The sequence below is a fragment of the Glycine soja genome, chromosome 18, assembly GCF_004193775.1.
Source record: "Glycine soja cultivar W05 chromosome 18, ASM419377v2, whole genome shotgun sequence".
In the NCBI taxonomy this organism is placed as follows: domain Eukaryota; kingdom Viridiplantae; phylum Streptophyta; class Magnoliopsida; order Fabales; family Fabaceae; genus Glycine; species Glycine soja.
Genome location: NC_041019.1, coordinates 32,373,340 through 32,391,699, shown reverse-complemented (window position 1 = coordinate 32,391,699; position 18,360 = coordinate 32,373,340). Strand labels below are relative to the sequence as shown.

At 35.2% G+C, this 18,360-nt stretch overlaps 1 non-coding gene across 1 annotated transcript; it reads left to right on the top strand.

Annotated features, from left to right (window-relative positions):
- The first annotated feature begins 11,178 nt into the window (after nt 1-11,178).
- LOC114397834 lies at nt 11,179-11,285 on the top strand. Its single transcript, XR_003663451.1, has one exon. It is a non-coding gene; the product is annotated as a small nucleolar RNA R71 (small nucleolar RNA).
- The last annotated feature ends 7,075 nt before the right edge of the window (nt 11,286-18,360 follow it).

Here is an 18,360-nt window from a genome sequence, read left to right as displayed (position 1 = left end):
TAAACATTATTTGCAAGAACTAAAAATAATTAATTTTACAGATTAAAAGAAAAAAATATTTAAACATTTTTATTTTCTTTCCTTCAACTTTTCTTTCACAACCAAATATACCCTAAACTTAAAAGTTACCAAGTTTTTTTTTTTATGAACTAAAAGTACGGTGCCTACTCTTTTATATATATATATATATATTAAACAGGTCAATATGATAGGTTTAACAAACTTTTTTAAAACCTGATCTTCTTATTTGAATAAATTTTTCAAAAAAATTTGAACCTAACATTTATAATAAACAAGGGTTAGTTCAGACTTTAGATAGGTTAGGTCAGAGATCTTAATAAGCGATCTGTCTATTTCTATCCCTACTAATAATAATAATAACAAAATTTGACATCTTATTTATTTAATTAGTCTGAGTTATATATATATATATATATATATATATATTAAGTGTTTTAAATTAACTATGATTCCCACTAAAAACACATTATATAATAAAAGAATAATTAAATCATATTTTTGATAAATTGTTTAGTACAGGAACTTGATACAGCCGATGGAATTAATATGCTAAATTATAACCCCTAAAATTCTATATTCAAAATAATTTTAATAACAAATATAATTAATTGTGAAATATATGTAACAGGAAATTAATTATTCCAAAATAGGTAATAGTTTATAAAGTTTTAAAAAATATTTTTTTGATTGATGATGCAATTATATTTTAAATATAAAGGACATATGACAAAAAAATATGTTATACGAGAATAAGAAATTAAATCTGAATTGTATAATCAAACACGAATAATCAAGATTTAATTTAAAAAGTTATATGACTTTTTAATTGATCACATGACATTAAATCTTGATCGTCTATGTTTGGTTATAGGTTCAAATTTAATGTTCTCACTCTCATATAAAATATCTTTCTCTCATATGAAATATCATCATCATATATATATATATATATATATATATATATATATATATATATACTTAATGTATCAATTAAAAAAATTAAAATAAGAGAATATAAATTGCATGAGTTCAATTAAAGATAAAGTGATAATTTAATATTTAAGTAAATAAAGTAATTAAGTGCAAATAACTAGTTTAAAATATCATGAATTCAATTCTTAAAATATTTTATTGGCTTAGGGTATATTGGGTAAAGTATTTGAGATAACTTTTATAACTCTTTTTACTAGTTAAAAAGTTTGTTTGACTCTTTTATAAATAATTTTTTAATAGATTCTAACGTTTTTTAAAATATACTTAAAATAGTATTTTTTAAAATCTTAACTTTTAATTTTTTATATTTTATTTTATTTTTATTCTCAAGATATTTATTCAATTTTTACCTAGTTTTTTCAAATATTGGCTTAACTATCAATTTGATCTCCACGTCCAACTACTATTCATCATCACCATTGCAATGGGAACCTTTCCGACGTACAACCACCGGATCTGATGGATAAATCATAAAAGCATGGGTATTTATAAATGAAACTAAATAATTAAATTTTATAATACTGCTTTTCTTTGTTATTGTAAAGCATGGTAAATTTTTTTGTTTATACTTAACATTTTTGTATTGTTGTTAAAATTAATGAGCAATAATAAAATTAATAATGTTAAATATCTTTCAAATAAATGACATAAATACAGATGTATACAAAATGAAAAGAAAAATACATGCAATAGTAATCATATGCATAATGAGTAGGATTTCATTTTGTATGTCAATGAAACAAATAGTAATTGATACAAAATTTTACAATCAGTTTTGAAAATTTATTTATTTTTTCAAAAAATTAAATTTTATTTATTCATATCAATTGGAGTTAAATGTGATCGGCAGTCATTAAGTCAGTTGAAATATGACACCGATAATAATAACTCGAGAATTTTCTTTTTTATCAATAGAAATCAAAGAAACTATTCTAAAGCTTACAACAACTCACCACCTCACTTAACCAATTTTGCATAAGCTGATGCATAAATTTGTTACTTAATTTAAAATTCAAGTCAAATACTTTGTTAATTGGTCGTACCAATATTTAACATAATAGTTGATTGATTATGTAATAATTAATTTAGTATTTGATATATTATTTATTCAATTAATATTAGATTAATTATGCAATTTTTTTAATATCATATTGAAAAACTATTTTTTAAATTATGTTGATAATTTTTTAATAGAAATTATATATTGTTATATTTTTTAAGTATAATGATTATATTTTAAATATATATCCTATATAATGTAGAAACAAGCTTCATAATTGAATCAAGATTGATTCATGATGATGAATCAAGATTGATTCAAGGTGTTTTGATGATAACAAAGATGATGACAAAAAGTCTAAGAGAATGATTTCAAAATTGAGTCAAGAACTTTAAGATTGAGTCAAGAACAATTCAAGAATCAAGTTTCAAGTTTCCAGAACCAATAATCAAGAATCAAGAATAATCAAGAATCAAGATTCAAGAATCAAGAAAAAACTCAATCAAGATAAGTACAAAAAAAAAAGTTTTTCAAAACAATGAGTAGCACATGAAGTTTTCACAAAAGCTTTTACCAAAGAGTTTTTACTCTCTGGTAATCGATTACCAATTCACTGTAATCGATTACCAGTAACAAAATTTGTTTTCAAAAACTTTCAAACTGAATTTACAACGTTCCAATTAATTTCAAAATGGTGTAATCGATTACAAGATTTTGATAATCGATTACTAGTGTGTTTGAACACTGAAATTCAAATTCAATTGTGAAGAGTTACATCCTTTCACAAAAATGCTTTATGAAATCGATTATAATGATTTGGTAATCGATTACCAGTGATAAGTTTTGAATAAAAAAAAAAAAGATGTAACTCTTTCAATGGTTTTCAAGTTTTTCTAAAGGTTATAACTCTTCTAATGGTTTTCTTGACAAGACATGAAGAGTCTATAAAAGCAAGACCTTAACTTGCATTTAAACATTCATTAAGAACAATTTTTTACAATCAATTACAATCCTTTACAATCTTTGAATCTCTTTGAACATCTTCTTGAAATTCTTCTTCTTCTTCCTTTGGCAAAAGCTTTCTAAAGTTTTATAGTTTTCTAAACCTCGAAAACAAAAGTGTGTTATTCATCTTTTTCATTCCCTTCTCCTTTTGCCAAAAAGAATTCGCCAAGGACTAACCGCCTGAATTCTTTTTGTGTCTCTTTTCTCCCTTTTCCAAAAGAACGAAGGACTAACCGCCTGAATTCTTTTGTGTTTCCCTTCTCCCTTGTCAAAGAATTCAAAACGCACAGTCTAAGATTTCTTTTGATTCTTCCCTTTCCCATAAATAAAAGATTTCAAAGGACTAGCCGCCTGAGAATTCTTTTGTTTCCCCCTTCACAAAGTTTCGAAGGACTAACCGCCTGAGAACTTTGTCTTAACACATTGGAGGGTACATCCTTTGTGGTACAAGTAGAGGGTACATCTACATGGGTTGTTGTGACTGAGAACAAGAGAGGGTACATGATCGAGGCCGTACCCGAATCAAATAAACATGAAAATGCAGTAACTAGGAAGTGATCCTAGGTCGTTTCCCAACGAGCAGTGACAAGCCAAATGTTCATAATATGCTTGCAGTAACAGTAACGATGGGGGGGGGGGTTGGTTGTTTGGTAATTAAAGAGCAGAACAAATAAAATGGAATACGAAACTACTAATATTAAAAACGGGTTGTTTCCTCTGATTCAGAAGCCACTCTCTTATCCTGGGTTATGGAGAATTCGTCCCTAACAGTCAACCACTTAATCCAACCCTATTTCAATTTACTAAGCGAAAATCAACTTAGGGTTTTCAATACGTGATTAGGCACCACATACACCAGTTAGCCCTTCGTCCATTAAGCATGAACGCAAGTTAGGCTCAGAGGCAATTAATCGAACACGAAGCGTGCACTGATTAATATTCACGAAATTGGGATAACTGGTGAAGGGAAAACTGCCAGGAAACCACATTACAAGCGAAACCTCAAAGAGAGTTGGGCTTCGTCCTCAAAAGGAAACAACACCAGAAAATCTAGCCTTCCATGGATTCAAACAGAAAATGCAATTGAAACATGAAGCAGAAACGTAAATGAACGGAAACGTAAATGAACAGAAACGTAAATGAACAGAAATGTAAAATGGAACAGAAACGTAAATGAGAGTAGAAGAAGAAGCAAGAACGAAATTGTAATTAGAAGCAGAAAATGTAAAATTGCATTACGAACTCAGAAGCATCAAAACAGAAAAACGAAAAACCCTAAAACAAAGCTCTGAATAATGAATAGCATAACAGAATAGAATGCCCTGCACGAATCCCAAGGCAACTATTTAAAAAGAGTCACTCAAAGTCACTGGGCCCTATTACAATACTCTGGCCCAAAACGAAATAAACACTGAACAACATAAAATAAAATTGCGAAATTTCCTAATTAGAAATTAACTAAGGTAAGCACTACTTTATTTGCCCTCTTCAAGTCCACAACCAAAATCCAGATTAAGCCCAATGTTTCATTAATTCCTGAAATTAGATTAAAAACATCAAATTAGCTAAATGAGCCCAAATAATAAAACTGCCTAATTAATTGACAATTAAGACCAATCAATAATTAAAATGGTGCAAAAAGGGTTTAGAAAATAGAAGAAAATGATGGCACATCAAAACCCCCCATACTTAGCCTTTTGCACTCCTGGGCAAAATGAAACAAAGAAAAAAATCCAAGGATATCAGAGGGAGACAAACAAAAACATTCACATATTTCTCAATGAACATCAAGGAATGAAAGGAATGGGTAACATCTAACATAAGGAGATCCAAAAAGTCAAGACATTCATGAAAATCATCCAAGCAACCCAATCATGGCAAAATAGTTAATCAGCTTAAGAATGAAAAGTGATAAAGCCTCACAAGATATACACTCTATCTCTCAAGTGTCTAGGCTACTATTTACCCTCAAAGCACCCATGAAAGCAAACACCACATAAACTTGGCAAGATTCTAAAATTGACAATCAACCCATAAACACAAGCACATGAGGATCAAAAGGTCTTTTAAGGTTGTAATGGGGCCTAGGACAAGGTATGGAGAAATATGGAATAAGTGGCTAAATCCCAAAGGAATAGAGGAGCAAAGGGGAATAAGTGCATATTAGGAAAAAAAATAAGAAAATAAAAAGAAGTAAAGATAAAAATTAAACATGAAGAGTAGAACCAAGAGTTTCATCATTCTTGTGCCATTTAAGATCTTATTCACTCAACTTTATTGCGTTTCTTTTTCTCTTTTTTTTTTGATTTTTTTTTTTTTACTCTTTAGCCTTTGAGAAACAACATTTCATTCAGCATGTCCAACATTTAACCAATATACAATGTACATCAAGTATGACCCAAAATACATCATGAAGCATAGCCAACAAAACAAGTTGTCCAATGAAACAAAAACGCCCCACACTTATTCCCAAAACAATTCCAAAGCTCCAAAATTCCTTAAGGATATGGTAATATCATGGTTTTTCACTTAAGGCTTGTAGTGAGCTTCAAAACAAGGAAAGGGAAACAAGGCTCAAAAGGGCTATCAAAGAAATTAATTCAAGGTAAGTCCATTTGGCTAGAAGCTTATAAGAACAAAATTGCCTTAATCATTTCCAAATATGCATGTGAATTAGGACGCATCAACAAGAATCAAGCCAAGGCTATTGTGCAAGCAATCAATGGGGCAAAACACACCAAATGATTATAATGATGGATGGCTCAAATTCTCACAAAGGTAAAATCAACACTTTCAAATTGAGCTTTCAAAACTATCATGACATGTAGAGAAGAATCAAGGATTTCAAGTCACAAAATGTCAAGAACTTTTATTTTCAAAACAATTACCCATTTCTTGAACATATCCTATAATTCAAAGAAAAACATGCAAAGTTGTACGTGCACACAAAATTGACCCAAAATATTAAACTAAAAATCCGACGAAACTAACAACATTAACAAATTAACACAACTAGCATATTAACAAAACCATCAAAACTAGCAAAACCAAATAACACTCCCCCCCATACTTAAACAACACATTGTCCTCAATGTAGCACAATTAAAAGATTAAAAACAATTAAATCATCAAAGAGAATCGGACAAGTGTAATAAAAGCAAAGAAGGAGATAGGAAAAGAAAAACTCCCTAAGTCATGGTGGAGGAAGAGTAGGGTGGAGTAAGGAAGTCTCTTCCACCACTACGTCCACTAAAGAAGGGTTCGTGAGGAATGGCTTAAGTCGATGTCCGTTGACCTTGAAGCTCTTATTTGTGGAGTCGCTTTTGATCTCAACTGTACCATAAGGAAAAACATTAGTAACAACAAAAGGACCAATCCACTTAGACCTCAACTTACCACTCATGAGTCCAAGCCTAGAATTATACAATAACACTTTTTGCCCAACCACGAAGTCTTTTTTAACTATCATGCTATCATGGAACTTCTTGGTCTTTTCTTTGTAGAACTTGGCATTCTCGTAGGCTTCTAGGCGGATTTCATCTAACTCACTCAGTTGCAACTTCCTTTCCTCGCCAGCTTGATCCATAGAGAAGTTGCAAGTCTTCACTGCCCAGTATGCTTTGTGCTCAATTTCCACTAGAAGATGACATGCCTTTCCAAAGACAACCCGATAAGGAGACATTCCTATGGGTGCTTTGTAGGCAGTCCGATGTGCCCAGAGAGCATCATCAAGCCTGGTACTCCAATCTTTCCTGCTTGGCTGCACAATCTTCTCTAGAATTCTCTTGATTTCCCTGTTAGAAATTTCTGCCTGTCCATTAGTCTGGGGGTGGTATGGTGTGGATACTCTGTGTACCACCCCGTACTTTTTAAGCAGGGCATGCATTGTCCTGTTGCAAAAATGGGTTCCTTGACCACTAACAATTGCTTTAGGTACTCCAAACCTGCAAAACAGATTAGACCTGACAAAGTCTGCGACAACTTTAGCATCATTAGTTCTAGTGGGCTTGGCTTCCACCCATTTTGAAACATAGTCAACTGCAAGGAGAATGTAAACATAACCAAAAGAGACAGGAAAAGGACCCATGAAATCTATACCCCAGACATCAAACACCTCACAGAATAGCATAGGTTGCTGAGGCATTTGTTGTCGCCATGTAAGTGTATTTCCTGCTCTCTGACACTGCTCACAAGTGCTGCAGATCTTCCACGCATCTTTAAAGATGGTGGGCCAATAAAAACCACAATCAAGCACTTTGCGAGCTGTCCTTTGAACACCCAGATGACCTCCCGGTGCGGAAGAATGACAGAACTGCAGGACTGAGTCAGTCTCATGATCTGGAATGCACCGTCTAATGACTTGATCACTGCACAATTTCCACAAGTAGGGGTCATCCCAAATAAAATGCTTAGCATCACTTTTAATCTTATCTTTTTGGGCCTTAGATGCTAAGGGAGGAAAAACAGAGGCAACTAAATAATTGACAATGTTAGCAAACCAGGGAGTAGAAAGAGAGTCAGAAATACTATACAATATATACAAATGATCATCCGGGAAATCATCCCGAATAGGTGAATCTGCATCAGAGACACGTTCGATCCGACTCAAATGATCAGCAACTAGATTTTGTGCTCCGCTCCTATCACGGATCTCCAAGTCAAACTCTTGGAGCCAGAGCATCCATCGGATCAACCTAGGCTTAGAATCAGCCTTCTTCAACAAGTACTTTAGAGCTGCATGGTCAGTATAAACAATAATGCGAGTACCAAGCAAATAAGATCGAAATTTTTCAAGAGCAAAAACTATGGCTAGAAGCTCTTTCTCAGTAGTAGTATAATTTGCTTGGGCAGCATCTAAAGTCCTAGAAGCATAATATATCACCTTGGGCAATTTATCAATTTTCTGAGCAAGGACAGCCCCCAATGCATAATTTGATGCATCACACATAAGCTCAAAAGGGGCTGTCCAATCGGGTGCCTGGATGATGGGGGTGGTAGTCAACGCTCTTTTGAGGCAATCAAAAGCCTCTTTGCATCTGTCATTAAAGTCAAACTCCACCTCCTTTTGCAACAAGTTGGACAGTGGAAGGGCTACTTTGCTAAAATCCCTTATAAAGCGCCTGTAGAATCCTGCATGACCAAGAAAAGATCGCACCTCTCGCACACAAGAGGGGTAAGGCAATTGTGAAATAACAGAAATTTTTGCAGGATCTACTTCAATACCCTTATTGGAAATAATGTGGCCTAAAACTATACCTTGCTCAACCATAAAATGACATTTTTCAAAATTTAGAACAAGGTTAGTTTCAATGCATCTATTCAAAACTTTTTCCAAACTATTCAAACAACCATCAAAAGAGGATCCATATACAGTGAAATCATCCATAAACACCTCTATGCAATTTTCTAAAAAATCACTGAAAATACTAATCATGCACCGCTGGAAGGTACCAGGGGCATTGCACAGGCCGAAAGGCATCCTCCTATAAGCAAAAGTGCCGAAGGGGCAGGTGAATGTGGTCTTTTCCTGATCCTCAGGAGCAATAGTAATTTGCATATAACCAGAAAAACCATTAAGGAAACAATAGTGGGATTTACCTGCCAGGCGTTCAAGCATCTGGTCAATGAATGGCAGGGAAAAATGGTCCTTTTTGGTAACCTGGTTCAGCCTCCTATAGTCAATGCAGACTCTCCAACTGTTCTGCACCCGAGTAGGAATCAGCTCCTCCTTCTCATTTCTGATCACTGTGAGGCCAGTCTTCTTCAGGACTACCTGGACGGGACTCACCCGTTGGCTATCGGAGATAGGATAAATGATTCCAGCTTGCAAAAGCTTGGTTATCTCCTTCTTTACTACATCAAGAATCACCGGGTTGAGTCTTCTCTGTGGTTGTCTTACTGGTTTAGCTCCATCCTCTAAATTTATTCGATGCATACATGTGGATGGGCTAATACCAGGAATGTCCGCCAGGGTCCAGCCTATAGCCTTCTTATGCTTCTTGAGAACTGACAACAACTTCTCCTCTTGTTCATCAGCAAGGGAGGCAGATATAATCACTGGAAAACTCTTGCTATCATCCAAGTAAGCGTATTTTAAATTTGATGGCAGAGGCTTCAATTCTGGTGTGGTCGGCTGGACAGTGGTAGAAGGAGATGGTTTCTTAGCCTTTACCTCATAAAGAAAGTCAGAGGTATGTGTACTTCCTGAAACATGGTTAGTCCTATCTGACTCTATAAAATCAATCTCAAGAGGTAAAACACCACCACCAGGCATGCAATCAATATCACTCTCAGATTCACTCTCAGCATCAAATTCAGACATATGATCAAGTACAATTTCAGACTCAATGCATGAAGAGTGAGAGGCATGCAGATTAGAATAAAGATCAATCATGTATTCATCAACAACATGGTCAATTATTTCAGCACGAAATACAGAAAGATCTTCAGATGGGTATTTCATAGCATCCAGAATATTAAAATGAACAGTTATGTCACCAAATTCCATAGACAGTGTGCCTGCATAAACATCTATCTTAGTTCTAGCAGTTTTCATAAAGGGTCTGCCTAGAATGATGGGAACTGATCCTTGAGAAAATCCATCTTCCATATTCAAAATATAAAAATCAACAGGGAAAATCAGTTCACCAACTCTAACTAAGACATCTTCTATGAAACCAACAGGGTAGGCAACACTTCTATTAGCTAAATGAATTACCACATCAGTTGACTGCAAGGGGCCTAGAGATAGAGAATTAAAAATAGACAGAGGCATAACACTAATAGAAGCTCCTAAATCTAGCATGGCATTGTCAAACTTACTATTCCCTATGATACAAGGTATGCTGAATGTACCTGGATCTTTGCATTTTTCAAGAATTTGAGGAACAGATTTACCAATCAATGCGGAGACATTTCTGCCCATGCTAATTCGTTCACTTCCTTTAAGCTTCCGCTTATTAGTGCACAGCTCCTTCAAGAATTTGGCATATCTTGGAATTTGCTTTATTGCATCCAACAGAGGTATGTTTACCTCTACTTTTCTAAACGTTTCCAAGATCTCTTTCTCTGCCTCTTCCATTTTTTTGTTGGAAACTGCTCTTGGAGGGAATGGAAGAGGGGGAATGTGCTGCTTCTGCAAATCAGAATTACCTGTGGAAGAAGATTCACCTGCACAGAAATTGTTAGGTAAATTTTTGTCATCACCTTTTTCTGGAATAGAGTGAAGTTTGGCAGGTTCATTTGCAGATGAGGAAGGTGCTACGGGTTGAGGTCCTTGACACTGCTTTCCCGACCTCAATGAAATGGCACTGACATTTTTGGGATTTTGGACAGCTTGAGAAGGCAGCTTGTCAGAATTCTGGGACTGTTGTTGATTCAATTGGGTAGCTAATTGTCCCATCTGATTGGTTAAGCTCTGAATGGAGGCTCTGGTCTCTTGCTGAAACTGCATGTTCTGCATAGTCATTTGCCTCACAAGTTCTTCGAGGGAAGGTTGTGGAGGGGCCTCAACTGTTGGCTGTTTCTGGGGTTGTTGCTATTGTTGGATTGGTGGAGGAATGTATGGTCTGCTTGGGCCAGCAACATTTTGGAAGGAAGGAGCAGGCTGTTGTTGTTGTTGCTGAGGGCTGGACCATCTGAGGTTAGGGTGATTCCTCCATCCAGGGTTGTATCTGTTGCTGGAAAGGTCATAATTGTTCTGCTGTGGTTGGTTTTGCTGCTGAGGTTGAGGAGGTCTATTGTAAATATTTGCAGCATAAGCTTCAGGCTGCTCAATTGCTCCAGGTTGCTGCATGGAAGGGCAAAGGTCTGTATGGTGGTCAGCAGAGGAGCACAAACCATAAACCCTTGCAACAGGTACAGATTTCTGATTCAAGGCCAGCTGGGTTACCAAGTTAACCAATGCATCCAGTTTGCCTTCAAGCTTCTTAGTTTCAGATGATGCAGATGGGTTTGTAGCTACCTCATGCACTCCTCTAATGACTATGGCATCATTTCTGGCGCTAAACTGCTGGGAGTTGGAAGCCATCTTCTCAATTAAATTTCTGGCTTCAGCAGGAGTCATGTCTCCAAGGGCTCCACCACTGGCAGCATCTATCATACTTCTCTCCATATTACTGAGTCCTTCATAAAAATATTGGAGAAGAAGCTGTTCTGAAATCTGATGGTGGGGGCAACTGGCACATAGTTTCTTAAATCTCTCCCAGTACTCATACAGGCTCTCTCCACTAAGTTGTCTAATACCTGAGATATCCTTCCTGATGGTTGTGGTCCTGGAAGCAGGGAAATTTTTTTCTAAGAATACTCTCTTAAGGTCATCCCAACTTGTGATGGACCTTGGAGCAAGGTAATACAGCCAGTCCTTTGCCACTCCCTCTAATGAATGAGGAAAAGCCTTCAGAAATATGTGATCCTCTTGGACATCTGGGGGTTTCATGGTGGAGCAGAGAATGTGAAATTCTTTCAAATGTTTGTGCGGGTCTTCACCTTCAAGGCCATGAAACTTTGGAAGCAAATGAATCAGTCCAGTTTTAAGAACATATGGGACATCCTCATCGGGGTATTGGATGCACAAGCTTTCATAGGTGAAATCAGGTGCAGCCATTTCCCTTAGAGTCCTCTCACAAGGTGGAGGTTGTGCCATGTTCTCAGAATGTGCAAAATCAGAATGCTCAGAATCAGAATGCTCAAAATTATAATGCTCAAGATCAGGATGTTCAAAATCACCAATAACAGAATGCACAGATTCACCAGTTATGGAATGCTCAGAATGATCAAAAGGTATAAAATGATGCCTAACTAATCTATGAAATGTCCTATCTATCTCAGGATCAAAGGGTTGTAAGTCAGATGGATTGCCTCTAGTCATACACTACATTCAGGATGCACACAACTAGTTGCCTTGTCATGTAAATAAAGGTGTAGGTTTGAACTACATCTACCCTCAAATGATATCCAAATGACTTGAAATTTTGTGAGCAACCTTATAAAATGATGAGAAGATAGCACAAAAAATTTCAGACAAAAATTCAAAGTCTAACTATGAAAGCTAAAATTGGTAGGTTAAGAAAAATAAGTGAATAAAACTTGAAAAATAAAAAACTTTTGACAGAATCGCTTTTTTTGGACGATGGAGACCTTAGCCGGCCGTAGGCCGGCTGCCACGGCGTAGGAAATTTTTTTCTACCCCAAATGCATATATAATAATTGCGATTCTGATAACCGGAGCAAAAGTTATGGCCGTTTGAAGTTTTGACAAACACAAAATTTGCTAGTTTTTTGGAACTTTCAAATCTGACCAAACTAAAGGCTCTAGCTATTTTTCCCACAAAATATGGATTAAAAGAAGTTACCACAAAAAAATTCAGCCAAAAATAACAACCCTAGCTACTAAAACAAAAAATCCCAATTAATTCAGCATGGGTGGTCGCTAAAATCCGTCTCTAATTGATTTCTACTACTACTCTGTTTTTCCGCAAGCTGATTTCTACTACTACTCTGTTTTCAAGCACAATCTTCACAGCAAAACACCCAAGACTGAAACAGGGGAAACGCTTAATGGTAAAACTGAAACAGAACACACATTAAACAAAATACCAGGACACTAATCAACACTAACACACATACTAACACAATACTAACAATTAAACATAAAACACGAAAGGATTAAACACACAACACTAGCTAGCTATTATGAACCTTTGGACACTGCTCCCCGGAAACGGCGCCAAATTTGATCGAGGCCGTACCCGAATCAAATAAACATGAAAATGCAGTAACTAGGAAGTGATCCTAGGTCGTTTCCCAACGCGCAGTGACAAGCCAAATGTTCATAATATGCTTGCAGTAACAGTAACGATGGGGGGGGGGGTTGGTTGTTTGGTAATTAAAGAGCAGAACAAATAAAATGGAATACGAAACTACTAATATTAAAAACGGGTTGTTTCCTCTGATTCAGAAGCCACTCTCTTATCCTGGGTTATGGAGAATTCGTCCCTAACAGTCAACCACTTAATCCAACCCTATTTCAATTTACTAAGCGAAAATCAACTTAGGGTTTTCAATACGTGATTAGGCACCACATACACCAGTTAGCCCTTCATCCATTAAGCATGAACGCAAGTTAGGCTCAGAGGCAATTAATCGAACACGAAGCGTGAACTGATTAATATTCACGAAATTGGGATAACTGGTGAAGGGAAAACTGCCAGGAAACCACATTACAAGCGAAACCTCAAAGAGAGTTGGGCTTCGTCCTCAAAAGGAAACAACACCAGAAAATCTAGCCTTCCATGGATTCAAATAGAAAATGCAATTGAAACATGAAGCAGAAACGTAAATGAACGGAAACGTAAATGAACAGAAACGTAAATGAACATAAATGTAAAATGGAACAGAAACGTAAATGAGAGTAGAAGAAGATGCAAGAACGAAATTGTAATTAGAAGCAGAAAATGTAAAATTGCATTACGAACTCAGAAGCATCAAAACAGAAAAACGAAAAACCCTAAAACAAAGCTCTGAATAATGAATAGCATAACAGAATAGAATGCCCTGCACGAATCCCAAGGCAACTATTTAAAAAGAGTCACTCAAAGTCACTGGGCCCTATTACAATACTCTGGCCCAAAACGAAATAAACACTGAACAACATAAAATAAAATTGCGAAATTTCCTAATTAGAAATTAACTAAGGTAAGCGCTGCTTTATTTGCCCTCTTCAAGTCCACAACCAAAATCCAGATTAAGCCCAATGTTTCATTAATTCCTGAAATTAGATTAAAAACATCAAATTAGCTAAATGAGCCCAAATAATAAAACTGCCTAATTAATTGACAATTAAGACCAATCAATAATTAAAATGGTGCAAAAAGGGTTTAGAAAATAGAAGAAAATGATGGCACATCAGTACATCTCTTGTGGATCAATTCTAGTGGAGGGTACATTCACTAGGTTATTCAAAGAGAACAAGGGAGGGTACATCCCTTGTGGATATTTGCTTGTAAAGGATTTTACAAGGTTGAAAAGAAATCTCAAGGACCGCAGGTTGCTTGGGGATTGGATGTAGGCACAGGTTGTTGCCGAACCAGTATTAAACTCTTGTGTTTGTTTTCTTCTTCCCTACACTCTTTATTTTCCACTGTGCACTTTAATTATTGCTTTTACTTTTGGTAACATTAAGAAGAATAGATTTTCAATTAGTAAAGGTTAATTAATTGTAGAAGCAAAGCTTCATGGTGAATCAAAGGTGATTCAAAGGTGTTTTGATGATAACAATGATGATAACAAAAGATGACGACAAAGGTGATGACAAAAAGCTCAAAGATCAATCAAGAACAATTCAAGAGTTCAAGATAAGAATCAAGAAGAATTCAAGACTCAAGAAGAAAGTCTAGAGACAAGAATCAAGATTCAAGGTTCAAGATCTCAAGAATCAAGATCAAGATTCAAGACTCAAGATTCAAGAATGAAGAGAAGACTCAATCAAGATAAGTATTAAAAAGTTTTTTAAAAAACTTTGAATAGCACATGAGTTTTTGACAAAACCCTTTACCAAAGAGTTTTTACTCTCTGGTAATCGATTACCAGTAGCAAAAGTGTTTTGAAAAAGTTTTCATATTGAATTTACAACGTTCCAATTATTTTCAAAAAGCTGTAATCGATTACAATGTTTTGGTAATCGATTACCAGTGCCTTTGAACGTTGAAATTCAAATTCAAATGTGAAGAGTCACATCCTTTCACACAAAAGCTTTGTGTAATAGATTACACTAATTTGGTAATCGATTACCAGTGTTTGTTTCTGAATAAATCAAAAGATGTAACTCTTCAAAAGGTTTTTGACTTTTTCAAATTGGTTTTAAGTTTTTCTAAAAGTTAAAACTCTTCTAAATGGTTGTCTTGACCAGACATGAAGAGTCTATAAAAGCAAGGCTTTGTTTTGCCTTTCGATAGATACTTTTACACTTTTTACATTCATTTGATCAATCCTTTACAAGCCTTGAATCTCTTTGAACTTCTTCTTCTTCTTTGTACCAAAAGCTTTCTGAAGTTTTCTGGTTTTCCAAACCTTGAAAACTTGTGCTATTCATCTTTTCATTCTCTTCTTCCTTTGCCAAAAAGAATTCGCCAAGGACTAACCGCCTGAATTCTTTTTGTGTCTCTCTTCTCCCTTTTCCAAAAGAACAAAGGACTAACCACCTGAATTCTTTTGTGTCTCCCTTCTCGCTTGTCAAAGAATTCAAAACGACACAGTCTGAGAATTCTTTTGATTCTTCCCATTCCCTTATACAAAAGTGTTCAAAGGACTAACCGCCTGAGAATTCTTTTGCATCCCCATTCACAAAGTATCAAAGGTTTAACAGCCTGAGATCTTTGTCTCAACACATTGGAGGGTACATCCTTTGTGGTACATGTAGAGGGTACATCTACTTGGGTTTGACTGAGAACAAGAGAGGGTACATCTCTTGTGGATCAGTTCTAGTGGAGGGTACATCCACTAGGTTCAAAGAGAACAAGGGAGGGTACATCCCTTGTGGATCTTTGCTTGTAAAAGGATTTTTACAAGGTTGAAAGAAATCTCAAGGACCGCAGGTCGCTTGGGGACAGGATGTAGGCACGGGTTGTTGCCGAACCAGTATAAAAACTCTTGTGTGTTTGTTTCCTTTTTCCCTACTCTTTTAGTTTCCGCTGTGCATTTAATTTCCGCTTTTACTTTCTGTTAAGTTTCTCTTCTACTCCTCATTCTCTTAACAATTTAGTAAAAGCCTTAGAAGAGTAATTTTTAATTAGTAACGGTTTAGAAATAATTAATTCAACCCCCTTCTTAATTATTTTGAGGTCACTCGATCCAACATTAATAATTAATTCAACCCCCCCCCTTCTTAATTATTTCGAGGCCACTTGATCCAACAAGTGGTATCAGAGCAGGTTTCTTGTAGAAAGTTTAACCACCTCAAGATTCATGGCCTCTTCAAATTCTTTGTTTCCTGAAAAAAATTCTATCCATAGACCATCTATCTTCAATGGTGAGGGTTACCACTATTGGAAAACCCGTATGCAGATTTTCATTGAAGCCATAGATTTAAACATTTGGGAAGCAATAGAAATAGGACCTTACATACCCACTGTAGTAGATGTAAGCACAAGTACCACAACACAAAAACCTAGAGATAAGTGGACTGAAGAAGATAGAAGAAGAATCCAGTATGATCTTAAAGCCAAAAACATTATTACCTCAACCCTAGGAATAGATGAGTATTTTAGAGTGTCAAACTGCACAAATGCCAAGGAGATGTGAGATACTCTCCAACTAACACATGAAGGCACCGCTGATGTAAAAAGATCTAGAGTAAATACCCTTACACATGAATATGAATTGTTTAGGATGAACCCTAATGAAAACATTCATAGCATGCATAAAAGATTTACACATATAGTTAACCATCTTGTCTCTTTAGGAAAAATCTTCCCTAATGAAGATTTAATTTATAAAGTTTTAAGATCCTTAAGTAGGGAATGGCAGCCCAAGGTAACTGCTATTTCTGAAAGTAAAGATCTCTCTTCTATGTCTCTTGCTACTTTGTTTGGAAAATTGCAGGAACATGAAATGGAACTCCAACGTCTTAATCAAAATGAAGAAACCAACAAAAGAAGAGAAGTATAGCACTTAAAGCCTAATCATCAATACAAGAAGAAAATGAAGAAGTTCCAGAAATTTATTCAGATGATGAAGAAGACTTCTCACTCTTTGTGAAGAAGTTCCAGAAATTTGTCAAGAGAAGAAGAATCGAGAGGCGTCAGAACTTCAACAATGGAAGAAGATCACAAGAAGACTCTCAAGTTCTTAGATGTTACAAATGCAACCAACTTGGTCACATCAAAGCTAATTGTTCTTCAAATGAAGAATGGCCAGAGAAAAGTGATAAGAAAAGGTATGATGAAAGAAGGACCAAGAAGGCCTACATTGCATGGGATGACAATGATTCATCCGATGGTTCAGAAAAGGAGATCAACCTTTTAACCAAGGATTATGAGAGTGATGGGAACATGTCTCAAGAAGATTAAGCAAAAAGAAAAAAGTATGACTTTCATCTTTGAAGATCTAGATACCTTTAATCATGAAAAAAGGTAACATCAAAACCTTTCTCTTTTGAAAAGTTTATTTCGGTTGAAATTTTCCTTTCAATTAATTTGATTATGATGACTAACAAAATTTTTATTTGTTTGTCTTGATTGATTGAAATTGTGAGTATGTGTTTATATGTTCTTGATTGAGTTAATTTTTTTTTCTTTCTCAAAGCATGAAGTCTCCTTTAGAATTTTGATAATATTTATGATCTTTACTCTTTAATACTTGAGTTGAGTTGATTATTGTGATAGAATTGAATATATATATATATATATATCCCTTAAATAATTATGCATGATTTTGAATATGATATGTAAATTACTTGATTAAGATTCATTCATAAAGTATTTTGTAATATACATTTTCTTTAAGAAAGTATTTTGACATTCATTCAAATTGCTTTTCCCTTAAAAGTCAGTCAGCCTTTATTTTTGGCTAAAATGCTTTCTGGTAATCAATTACCATATTAGTGTAATCGATTACAGGCAGTTAAAGTAAGGTGTAATCGATTACCAAATTCTGTAATCGATTACAACGCGTCCCTGCCCCTATATATTCAAAATTCAAAATAAAAAATCTGCATCTTCTCTCTTTTTCGAAAACCCTCGTTCCCAATTCTCCCTTCTGCCATATCTCACTCATTTCTTGCCCAAATTACTCCCCACAAAGCCTAAACTTCATCTTTTTTCATTTGAACCGATTGAAATTTCAAATAATCCCTTCAAATGGCGGAACCATCAAAGAAGCAAAAGGGTTCTTCGAGTCGAAACCAATGACATTTCGAGGCTCAAGAAACTCAGATTCTTTCCTCCATTTCCTCTTCCTCATTGTTCTCATCCGAAGAACAGCGGATACGGTACACAAATCTTTTCTCTTCTTGTTCCATTATTGATCCAAAATTCATTGATATGGATTTCTATTCAAATGAGAGTTTTGAATGCATTCAAGCATTTGAAAACTCCAATCTTATTCCTTTCATGTCTTTAAAATTGCCTATTTACTCTGACTTAGTTAAAGCCTTCTATTCAAACCTAGAAATCCAAGAAGGCACTTTAATTTTTGAAGTTTATGGGATTAAAATGGTCATTGACCAATCCCTATTCTATGATTTAACCCAATTATCCAGTGAAGGTGTACCATTTGAAGGTACACTGATTGATGACTGGAAATATGAATTCTCTGTGCATGATGCCCGCCGGTTGGTTTGCACC